A 12,980-nucleotide genomic window follows, 5' to 3' on the forward strand; every position below is an offset into this window, starting at 1 on the left:
GATGTTCATGTGTCTTCAACCTTGAATGGGCACAACTGGCATCCTGGGCTTAGATAGATTCTGCTTAGTGGTTTTCATAACTGTGCAGAGTCAAGCAGGATGTTGGCCTACAGCAAAGAAAAATGAAAAAGAAAAAAAAAAAGAAAATGGAAACTATGAGACAAAGATGCCTGTCATTCACAGGTCTTAGTTATAATACTGAGAGCCCCTAAATACCTACTAGTCTTGTTAACTTTTCATCCAAGGATAGAGCCTTGTAAAAATTTCCCCTATCTATGTTGACACATCTACTAGTCTTGTCTTTTGCAGGCATTGTGCAGATTGCTACACTGTGAATGCTCATGGGCACAACATCCCTATCAAAATGAAAAAGACACTATTTCACAATTTCACAGCACTGCTCCCAGGCTTCTGCATCTCACAATTATTCTGCTTCCTCTCCCAAGAAGTTCTCTGTAAGGAATGGAATGTAGATGTCCTGGTTGAGGCTAGGCCTCACATTGTTATTTGTTTTCTACATTTTGAAGAGTCACAAATCTATGTAGTCACCTCTGGCTGCTTTAAACAAGGCCTCATTTATGAAGGTGAAAACTTTTCATCCCTGTGGGTTTAGACATAAATGTTTCAAATATAGTAGGATGCTAGACTAGTTTTAGTAAAAGATAGTCTTAGGTCTTTCTCTAGGGACTTTGACCTCTCCAGTCAGTAGTTCTTGGCTATGCATGAACTTCCTCCTATGGAATATGCCTTGAGTACAGTTGGATTGTGGTCACCTACAAGTGCCTCTATTGCACTGTTTTCTTGCTTTGCTGATCACTGTTGTAGTTTGTAGGTTTTACAGTTGGGGACAGACCCTTCATGACTCTCTGCCTTTGAAGCATAAGAGCTATGAAAACAAGCCATCAAGGAGGGGCTTTCAGATAAGTACCTGCTGAGTTCTCCAAGTCCTATGCGAAATGTGTGTGATGTCTTGGGGTTATACCAGGCAACAAAGGACAGTGGTAATAGCCTAAACCTCATGGTGTCCCCTGATCAACAACTCAAAGGGACTGTCCCTTGCCTGGAACTGGTGTATTTTTTAGATAATCTCTGACCCCTAGAAGATATATATATAATATTATATATAATATATATATAATATATAATTTCTTTTTTTTCCCTAGGTGAGTATCTATGCTCACAGAAGCTAATAGAAAGAATCTGATACCCTGAAACTAGAGTAACAGATGTTTGTAAGCAGCCATGTTAGCACTGAGATTTGAACCCATGTGCTCTTAACTACTAAGCTATTTACATAGCCTTAAAGTATATGTATTTTTTTTAGACAAGGTTTACCTGTAGCTTTGAAGTCTGTCCTGTAACCCACTCTTTAGATCAACCTGGCATGGAACTCACAGAGCTATGTATACCTGCCTCTGCCTCCTGAGTGCTGGAATTAAAGCTGTGTGCCACTACCACCTGGCTATGTAAATGTGACCAAAATCCAACTGGACTCAAGGCATTTTCCATAGGAGGAAGTTCATGCACAGCCAAGAACTAGTAGCTAGAGAGGTTAAAGTCCACTTTGCTGAAGGTGTTTTTCAGCTATAGGAGCTCCCTGGTAGAGTTTTTTCAGGTCACTTATGTAAACTATCATATCACATGCAAATAGTGAAAATTTGACTTCCTCCTTTCCAATTTGTATCCACTAGATCTCCTTTTGTTGTCTTATTACTCTACCTAGAACTCAAACACAATATTGAAGAGGTATGGAGAGAGGGGAGAACCATGTCTTGTTACTGATTTTAGAGGGATCGCATTGAGTTTCTCTCAATTTAGTTTGATGTTGGCTATTGTTTTTCTGTATATTGCTTTTATTATGTCTAGTTATGCTCCTGTTATCCCTGATCTTTCAGGGATAACAGTGTTGTATTTTGTCAAAGGCTTTTTGAACATCTAGTGAGGTGATCATGTGATTTATCTTTTTCAGTTTTTTATATGGTAGATTCCCTTAATGGGTTGTTGTATGTTGAACCATCCCTGTACCTCTTGGATGAAGCCTACTTGATCATGGTAGATAATTTTTCTAATGTGTTCTTGGATTTGATTTGCCAGTATTTTGTTCAGTATTTCTGTGTCAATATTGATGAATGACTTTGGTCTGTAGTTCTCTTTCTTACTTATGTCTTTGTGTGGCTTGGGTACCATGGTAATTATAGCCTCATAAAAAGAGTTTGACAATATCCCTTCTGCTTCTATTGTGTGGAACAATTTGAGGAGTACTGCACTAGCTCTTCTTTGAATTTCTGGTAGAATTCTGCACTGAATCCATCTGGCCCTGGGCTTTTTTTTTTTTTTTTTTTGGTTGGTAGACTTTTGATGACTGCTTCTATTTCATTAGGGTTTATAGATCTATTTAAATTGCTTATCTGTTCTAGATTTAATTTTGGTAAGTGCTATCTATCCAGAAAATTGTCCGTTTCCTTTAGATTTTTGAATTTTTGGAGTACAGGTTTTCAAAGTATGACCTGTTGATTCTCTGGATTTCCTCAGTGTCCTTTTTATGTCCCCCTTTTTATTTCTAATTTTGTTAATTAGCATGCTCTATCTTTTCCTTTCGGTTAGTTTGGATAAAGGTTTGTTTATCTTGTTGATTTTCTCAAAGAACCAACTCTTTGTTTCATTGATTCTTTGTATTGATTTCCTAGTTTCTACTTTATTAATTTCAGCCTTCAATTTCATAATATCCTGGTGCATACACCTTCTGGATGAGTTTGCTTCTTTTTGTTCTAGAGCTTTCAGTTGTGCTGTTAATTCTCCAATGTGACTATTCTCCAGTTTCTTCATGTGGGTACTAAGTGCTATGAACTTTCCTCTTAGCACTGCTTTCAAAATGTCCTATAAATTGGGTATGTTGTGTTTTGTCTTCATTTTCATTGAATTCTAGTAAGTCATTTACCCAGCTGTTCTGTATTTTCTTTGTTGTTTCTATTTCAGTTTTCAAGCCTTGAACTGTTTGAATTGTTTCCTTCACTTGTTTGGTTATTTTTTCTTGGCTTTCTTTAGATTCTTTAAGAAATTTTTTTTTATTTCTTGAATTTTTGGTTTAATTTTTCCTCTATTTCATGTATTTTTGTTTGTTTTCTCTTCTATTTCTTTAAGGGATTTTCTCATTACCTCTTTAAATGTCTCTATCATCTTCATAAAATAGCTTTTAAGTTCCTTCTCTTCCAATTCATCTGTGTTGGACTTTTCAGTTCTTGCTTGTGTGGAGTCCCTAGATTCTGGTGGTGTTATATTGGACTTTCTGTTATTGTGTTCTTACACTTTCCTCTTTCCATCTCTTCTTTGAGTGGGTGCAGGTGGGATATTTCCCTCTCCTCTAGTCTCCCAGTGGCTTAGGTGGGCCAATACTTCAGTGTCTGCAACTCTGGATAGTCTGGTCTCTCCTGGTGTTCTCCTCACTCAAGCAGAGGGCATGGGAGCACCAAGACTCAAGTGGAGGGCTGAGCGGGTATGGGAGCCCAAGAGTGAGGTATTTGTAAATATATAAGGTAGTGCAGGGCTCAGTTATTGGAATGATAAGATTCCAGGAAACATGTGAACAAGATAAAAGTAAGGACTACTTCAAAACTACCACCTTACACAAGAGAATTGAAACTGTTACATTTTAGTAATGTTCTGAATTCACCATGTGATACTGACATGGGTGACAAAGATTCTAAACATTTACTTTTAACAAACTATATTGAATAATGCTAATGAAGAAATGGAAGTTTGTGCAACTGGCATAAAAGAGATAAACTAAACCCGAATTAAATGATTTTGAAAATTGCAAATCAGGAGATAGACACAACCATGTTGTTTAGAAACACAGTAAAATACCAAATAATAAGATAAAAGAGTTGAAAAGGATACCCTTTTATGAAGATAAATGAAAAGTGGGAAGGAGAATTCTTTGTTACAAAATGCCTTATATGTTGTATAGTATAGCAAGCTACAACATTTTTATTTATGTAACTCTAAATCAAACATTGAATACAATACACTCTTATTTGCTGACATTTTAAAATCCTTCCTGATTTTGCTGTTTTGAATGCTAAGTGTTATCAGCAACCTTCTGCTGTAGAATATTAATTTAAGATGTGTTACATTTGTTTATGCTCTGGAACATTTGTTTAATAATGCAAAGATGGGTTGCATTCTTTTATGTTGCATTTGTTTAACTCTGTGAAGCTGTGTTACTTTTCCTTTCTAAAACACCTGATTGATCTAATAAAGAGATGAACAGCTGAGATAGCTAGGTAGGAGAAAGGATAGGTTAGGCTGGCAGGCAGAGAGAATAAATAGGAGTAGAAATCTTCAATTAAGGAGAAAGAAGAGGAAAGGAAGACTCCAGGGGCCAGCCACCAAGCTACATAGTATGCTGCAGAGTAAGAAGTGAAGAAAGGTATATAGGATAAAGATAAAATCCCAGAGGCAAAAGATAGATGGTATAATTTAAGAAAAGCTGAATAGAAACATGCCAAGCTAAGGCTGGTCATTTACAACTAATGATAAGGCTCTGTGTGTGATTTATTTGGAAGATGGGTGGAGGTACCCCCAAAGAACAAACAACCAGAAGAGCCCAAAGAACCAGCAACAACCTTCTAAGGTAGTTTTAGGCCAAAGATTTAAGGAAGCACGAGACATTGTAAACTCAAAGGAATGAAGATGAAGTCACAGCAATGGAGTTTTCATATTTAATAATTTGCTTTAATACTGCTTCAAATGGGAGCTCAGTTTTTAATGACAAATCTATGAAATATAATCTACGAAGATGAACACTAAATATTTTCTTAACAAAAATTACAAAAACTGCAGAAACAATTGAAAATTCACTATAATTACAGCATTAGACAATATACTTGCAGTTTATTTGATGTTGGATGCATGTGTTGTTGCATGAATGCAATGTAGCATTTTCTAGTACAAGCCATGACTCTAGCTTCCTCATGACTTCTAGTTGCCCTGGACTCCACAGCATCAGCACTTCTTAGCCATGCATGTGCTTCTGTACTGTGTCTGTGCCACATTTCCTTGCCAATCAGTCTTAATGCTATTTTAAAGCATGATAGGCAAATTAACCCAATAATTATTTTTCAAGTTTTGCCTTCAAGGCTCTGTTCACAAAGTTAAAGTTTGTCAAAAGACTTTCCCCACCCTTACCCAATGTAATTCTGTGGAGTGATTAATGAAGTAAAAATAAAAATTTGCCCCAGTTGAAAAGTGAAAGGTATAGGGTATAGTTCAGCTTTATTAAATAGGGATAATACTGTCTTCAATACAGTAATTTTAACTGTCTGTTTTTTCTTTATAAATACTAATGTTAGTGTAAACCCAGGCATGCATTTGTCACCCATTTATTATTGATCTTTTTGTCAATATCTTTCTTCTGTATGTATTTAACTGTTGATTTTTTCAAAATTATGAGCTAAATATTAATTACATAGGGGTAATTCTGCCTAGCAGTCTCAAAGTAATTTCCTGAAGCAAATTAAGTATTCATTTTTTGTAGAATTTTTTTATTTGAATTAGAAACAAGGTTGTTTTATATGACAATCCCAGGTCCCTTCTACCTCTCGTCCTCTCCTACCATCTCCCCAACTAAAACCCTACCTATCACATATCCTTTCTGCTCTTTCTGGATGGCGAGGCCTTCCATAGGGTGTCATCAGAGTCTATCATATCCTTTGGGATAGGGCCTAGGCCCACCCCCATGTGTCTTGGCTCAGGGAGTATTCCTTTATGTGGAATGGGCTCCCAAAGTCCATACCTATGCTAGGGGTAAGTACTGATCTACTACAGGAGGTCCTGTAGATTTCCAAGGTTTTCTCACTGAAACCCATGTTCCTGAGGTCAGGCTGAGTCCCATGATAGTATCCCAGCTATCAGTCTGGGGGGTAAGAGTTCCCCAATGTTCAGGTCAGTTGTTTCTGTGGGTTTCACCAGCCTGGTCTGGACCCCTTTGCTCTTCACTTGTCCTTCTCTGCATCTGGATTCCAGTTGAGTTCAGTGATTTATTGTGGGTGTCTGCTTCTACTTCCACCAGCTTCTGGATGAGGGCTATCAGGTGGCATATGTCAGTCATCAATCTCATTATCAAGGTATTATTAAGGTAGCCTCTCCTCTGTTGTTTAGATTGTTAGCTGGTGCCATCTTCGTAGATCTCCAGACATTTCAGTTACTTAAAGAAACACTATATGAGGATACTTGAGACATTTGTTAAAATTATAAAATACTCTTAATACCTTCAAAATTATTATCTTGTCATATGAGGCTCAGAAAGTATACTTTTCAAACTTGTCCCTTTTGTGAAAAAGATAGAGAATTACTGTCCCAGGCTGTTTGCTTTTTCACTTACTAATGTATTTCTCATTATGGAGGAGAACATTACTGTTACATGTGTAATATCTAGCTTTGAAAGTATGAGCTTTCAGCTCAAACAAGTCACTATGTGGTAAAATAGGATGGAAACTTCTCAGTAAGTATCACACAAGTATACATAGATTAAATGAGTGATTCTCAAAATCACATGCATGTTTGAGCTGCACCAACACAACCCAAGATACTTGTTTAAAAGTTACATTTATAACTTTGTTTGTGAGACTGTTATTTTTTAGAGTGGGTTCCATTAGGCAGCAGACGGCATTTGAGACTTATCAAAATACTTGTTAACACTGAGATCATTTTAAACACCAGTCTTAACTTCTCTGCAATTATAATAATTGCTGAATAATAATTAGTTGCTGTTATTTGTGAATTGCTAAAGCATATGGTACAGCCATCGTGGCTCAAAGCAAATCTTCCCTTGAGATACAAATTTCCAGTGTAGGAAAACACAAAAACCATAAGCAAAGGAAGCTATTGTTTGCGTTTGTGTCTGAGCTTTGAACTTCATTTATAGATACAGAAACTCATCCTTTGGGCTTACATATTTCTTTTCAAACTGTAATTCATATTTAGAGCCACAAACGAAGGAAAATAGGAACATAATTCAAAGCTTTTCTGAAGGACAAGCTGTTGAGTCATATATGGAGAAAGTTAGTAAGAATATAGACACAGAAATGTGAATTGAATAAGCTAGAGAACTCAAGGAAACAAATATACTGCCATGGAACACAGCTGTTTAAGAACTGGTTATGTTAAATATTAATAATTTTTGTCTATGTGTTAAAGTGACAACTTCAATATTGGGATATTCTCAACAAATATAATTTAAAATCTTCATGAACACAAATTAAGCTTACATTTTCATCAACCTCTTAATGAAAACACAACTATTTTCAGATTCAAAAATGTCTGCAATTTGGAAAGCCAATAGAAGGACAAGTCATTTGGACTCCTTGCTCGTACTCGATGGGTAAGAGTTCTGTCTTTACTTTAGGAGTTCTTCTGAGAAAATCATCAGTTCTGGGGTTTTCATCTTGGCTCTACATGTACAACATAATCTGGAAGATAGCTACCAAATGTGGGACATATATTTAATTGAAGTAACTCAGACTGTTACTTTAGGAAAGAATTAGGAAATACTTATACAGCCTAACAATGAAATCGATGAAGGTACTATCCAAGTTGAATTAATATATTCCACTTCTACAATCTGTGGTATTTCCACATACACAAATGGACATTTAGTGATGACCAACAAATAGTGTGTAGGCTTAGGCACATTGCAGACAAGTCTGGACAAACCCATATGACAACATATGTGTTAGCTGTTGGTTCAGACAAGTGTGTATTAATACTGTAAAATACATATTTAAGTGATTTGTACAAAATTTTTGACAATATTATTATTGTAAATGTTGTCATGAGAAGTAGGGCTATCAGAGAGTAATTGGCAATAGTTGGCAAGAATTTTGATGGGTTATTCTGATTCTGCAGATTTTTCAGTTATCACCATACAAATGAGGACCTATTAGAGTGTGCTTGTAGTCTTGTTCTGAGAATTTCATTTCATGAATTCTCCATCTAAGTAACAGGTTTGTAACAAAAATGGTTTTCAGTTTGTGCTCCGAAATTTGACTTCCCTTCATGATCTGAACAAAGAAACAGAACATCTCTTCATCAGTGAGTAACTGATGTATCTATCACCAGGTATCAGCTGCCTAGATAATCCCAAGTGCAAAAAGCTTACTGATAACTATATCTCATTCAATTAAAAGCAAAAATGAAATGATCCCACATTCCAGGACTTTTAGAAAGGGATTAGAACATCCTTGTTTCTCCAAGGTTTGGAGAAACCTTCATGAGCTACAATGGCAGCCTTGTGACAATGGCTCAGTATTTGTACTTTGTATGACCAGCCTTGTATACTGGCTTGAGGCCACTTGCTTGGAAGTACCAATCCTCTTGGAATTTAATTCTCTGTTGTTTTCTTGAAAGTTTTAATGATTTTCTCTTTAATTTTTCAGTGTTTTTATTTAAATATTTTTTCTTTTTCCTTACTCTTCTCTAAAACAATACATTCTGACTGCATTTTCCTCTCCCTTCCCTCCTCCCAGCACCCCCTCCTCTCCTCTACCCTAGATCCACTGCTTTTCCATTTCCTTTCAGAGGCAGGCTTCCCAGTTACATCAACTGAACACACAATAACAAGTTGCAGTAAGATTAGGTATAAACCCTCATATCAAGATTTCATAAGGCAATCCAGTAGAAAAAAAGGGGTCCCATTAATAGGCCAAAGAGTCAGAGACACCCCTTTGTTAGGAGTCCACTAAAACCCCAAGCTAAACAACAACAGCATGTATGCAGAAGACCTAGCCCTGGCCCTTGCAGGATCCAGATTGCAGCTTCAGTCTCTGTGAATCTCTATGAGTTCTGTTTAGTTGATTCTGTAGGCTGTGTTCTCCCAGTGACCTTGTCCTCTCTGGCTCCTATAATCCTTCCTCCTTCTCTTCTTCAAGGTTCCCTGAGCACTGCCTAATTAATGTTTGGCTATTTGGCTGTATCTCTCTCTCCCTCTGTCCCTTCCTCCTTTCCTCCTCCTCCTCTCTCTCTCTCTCTCTCTCTCTCTCTCTCTCTCTCTCTCTCACACACACACACACACACACACACACACACATACACACACACACACACACACACACACACACACACACACATACACACACACACATTCTCTCTTTTTTTTTGCTTCTTATTTCTTCTCTTTCTTCTCCTCCTCCTTTTTCTCAGTCCTGTTTTGTTCTACCATAGGTCTCTGAGGCACCCAAGCTTCCAGATTCTAGCCATCCAGGCAGTGTCTGACATGGGCTCCCTCTCCTGGCATGGGCCTCAATTTAAATCAGTTATTGGTTAGCCACTCACACAAGCTTGGAACCACCATTGCCACAGTATATCTTACAGACAGCACATAGGTTTTATGGTTGGGTTGGTGTCCCAATTTCACTGGTAGGACCCTATCCACATCACAGAAGATGGTCAGTTTAGGCTCCATATCCTCCATTACTAGGAGTCCTCACTAGGGTCACCATCAGAGGTTACAGGAAGTTCCAACTACTCCAGGTTTCCATATAGCTTCCTAAATGCCCATACATTTCACTCACCGATCCCTATACTTTCACCCTCTATCCTGCCCTTTCCCATCTGGATCCTCGTGTTTTCATTCCCAGTCCATCCACAAAATCTATTCTATTCCCTCTTCCTAGGAAGATACATGTATTTCCCCTAACCTCTTCTCCTTATATAATTTTTCTGGATTTGTGGATTGTGGTGGAATTATACTTTACAACAAATGTCCATTTATAAAGTGAGTATATAGCATGTTTTTGTGTGTGTGTGTGTGTCTAGATTGCCTCCCTCAGGATGACTTTTTTCTACTTTGAACCATTTGCCTGCAATTTTCATGATATCATGTTTTTTTTGTAACACCTGAATGTTACTCCCCTTTTGATATGGGGGGCTGATATCCGAAATATAAAAAGAACTTGAGAAACTAGACATCAACAAACCAAACAATCCCATTAAAAATGGGGTGCAGATCTAAATAGACAATTCTCATCATAGGAATCTCAAATGTATGAGAAATATTCACCATCCTTAGCCATAAGGGAAATGAAAAGGATTTTGAGATTCCACCTGTCAGAATGGCTAAGATCAATAACACAAATAACAGTTCATGAATATTGAGCAAGGGAGACACTCCTCCTTTGCTAGTGGGAATGCAAAATTGTGCAGCCACTATGAAAATCAATGTGAGGATTCCTCAGAAAATTGGGAATCCATCAACTTCAAGACCCAACTATACCACTCTTTTGCCTATACCCAAAGAATGCACACTCAATTCCCAATTTTCAGGGAAACTGCCATACTGACTTCCAAAGTAGCTGTATAAGTTTGCATTCTCACCAGTAATGGAGGAGTGGTCCACTTACTCTACATCCTCTCTAGCATAAACTGTCATTGGCGTTTTTTATTTTATCCATTCTGACATGTATAAGATGGTATTTCAGAGTTGTTCTGATTTGCGTTTCCCAGATGGCTAAGGATGTTGAGCAATTTCTTAAGTGCCTTTTGGGCATTTGAAATTCCTCTGTTGAGAATTCTGTGTTTAAATCTGTACCCCATTTTAAAATTAGATTATTTTGTATTTTTGTGTCTAGTTTCTTGAGGTTTATTTTGCATATTTTGGAGATCAGCCCTCTGACAGATGTGGGGTGGGTGAAAATCTTTTTCCATTCTGTAGGCTCATGTTTTGTCTTGTTGACTGTGTCCTTTGCCTTTCTGAAGCTTCTCAGTTTCTGAAGGTCCCATTTATTAATGTTGATATCAGTATCTGTGCTACTGGTGGTATATTCAGATAGTACCGTCCCGTGCCAATGTGTTCAAGGGTACATCCCACTTTCTCTTCTATCAGGTTCACTGTGGCTGATTTTATGTTGAGGTTTTTGTTACATTTGGACTTAAGTTTTTGATAGATATTGGTCTATTTGCAATCTTCTATATGTCAGCATCCTGTTATGACTGCACCATCTGTTGAAGATTACTTTCTTCCTTTGTATATTTTAGCTTCTTTATCAAAAGTCAGGTGTTTATTGGTGTGTAGGTTGATATCATGGTCTTTGATTGGATTCCATTGGTCCACCTGTCTGTTTTTGTGCCAAGACCAAGCTGTCTTCATTACTATTTATCTATAATAGGGCTTGAAGTCTGGAGTTGTGATGCCCTCAGAAGTTCACTTATTGTACAGATTGTTTGGACTATCCTGAGTTTTTATGCCTTTCACCTGAAGAATGGATAAAGAAAATGTGGTACATATATACAATAGAGTACTACTCAGAGGTAAAATAATTGACATCATGAACTCCTAAACTAAATGGATGGAACTTGAAGAAACCATCCTGAGTGAGGTAATATAGACACAGAAAGACAAACATGGTATGTACTCATTTATAAGTGGATATTAGATATAAAGCAAAGAATAACCAGCCTACAATCCACAACCCCAGAGAAGTCAGGAAACAAGGAGAACCCTAAGATAGACATACATTGACCTTCCTAGAAGGGGAAATAGACAAGATCTTCTGAGTAAATTGGGAGTATGAGGGAGGGGAAGGTAATAGGAATGTAGGGAGGAGAGAAGGTGAGGGGGAGGAAAACATGAAGTGTCAGGTAGGTCAAGTTGGTGGAAGGACAAAGAGGGAGAGCAAGGAAAGCGACACCTTGATAGAGGGAGCCTTTATGGGGTAAACTAGAAACCTAGCACTAAGGAAATTCTCAAAAATCCACAAGGATGACCACAATGAAGAATCTAAGCAATAGTGGAGAGGGTACCTTAACTGCCCTGCCCCTATAATTGATGAATACCTTATTTGCCATTGTAGAGCCTTCCTCCACTAACTGATGGAAACAGATCCAGAGATTCACAGCTAATCACTGGCCTAAACTCCTGGAGCCCAGTTGGAGAGAGGGGTGTGATAATATGAGCAAAGGGGTTAAGACCATGTTGAGAAAATCCACAGAAACAGCTGACCTGAGCAAGTATCAGCTCACTAACACCGAACTGAGAGCTGTGGAATCTGCATAAGACTGAACTAGGCCCCCTGAATATGGGTGGCAGTTGGGGGGCTTGGGCAGCTTATAGGGCTGCTGGCAATGTAAGCAGTATATATCCCTAGTGTATTAAGTGGCTTTTTGCAGCCTATTCCCTATTGAGAGATACCTTGCTCAGCCTAGATTGGGGGAGGGGAGCTTGGTTCTGCCCCAAATGATGTGACAGACTTTGAAGATTTCCCCATGGGAGGGCTCATACTCTCTGAAAAGTGGATACAGAGGGGGGTGGGGATGAAGAGTGGTGGGGAAAGTGGGAGGTCAGGAGGGAGAGGAAACTGAGATTGGTATGTAAACTAAGATTGTTTTAAAAATTAAAAGATAGGAAAAAAGACAAAATATCTTATCTTTCCTAGTATCTCTAGGCTGTGTGGATGACTGCTGTTCCTGTCTTACCAATCTTGTTTTCCATTCCAGAAAAGGTGCCTATCTTCTCCTTCTTCATACCCTTTTTTTAATCACTAAAGCCCCCCCCCTTTTTTTTTCTGAAGAAGTCCCAAGTGGGACTCACCTTTTTTAAACTTTTAAGCAAAAAGATTTCTATGCATGAACCTAGACTGACAAAACTTAGTAGACAAGGTATAAGTAAGCTGGAGCTACATATTTTTGCTCACCCATATAGGATATGGAAGATATGGCAACCGGATTCTATGCATGTATGAAATTGTCATTGAACAAAAATTTTCAATAAAAAAGTCATTATCAAAATGATGAGATAATTCATTAAATGACAGAATATAATATTTATCTGTAAATATAAGTACTAAGAATGATTAAGGAGAATAGTGATATATAACAGCTTGTCATACATCTCTGTGTGTTTGATGTGTACAGAAATTGAAAGCTATTCCAAAGTAGCATTAAGATGCTGACAACCATACTGTTAAGACTCTGTTGTTTTAAAGTTG

The sequence above is a fragment of the Cricetulus griseus genome, chromosome 2 (assembly GCF_003668045.3).
Source record: "Cricetulus griseus strain 17A/GY chromosome 2, alternate assembly CriGri-PICRH-1.0, whole genome shotgun sequence".
In the NCBI taxonomy this organism is placed as follows: domain Eukaryota; kingdom Metazoa; phylum Chordata; class Mammalia; order Rodentia; family Cricetidae; genus Cricetulus; species Cricetulus griseus.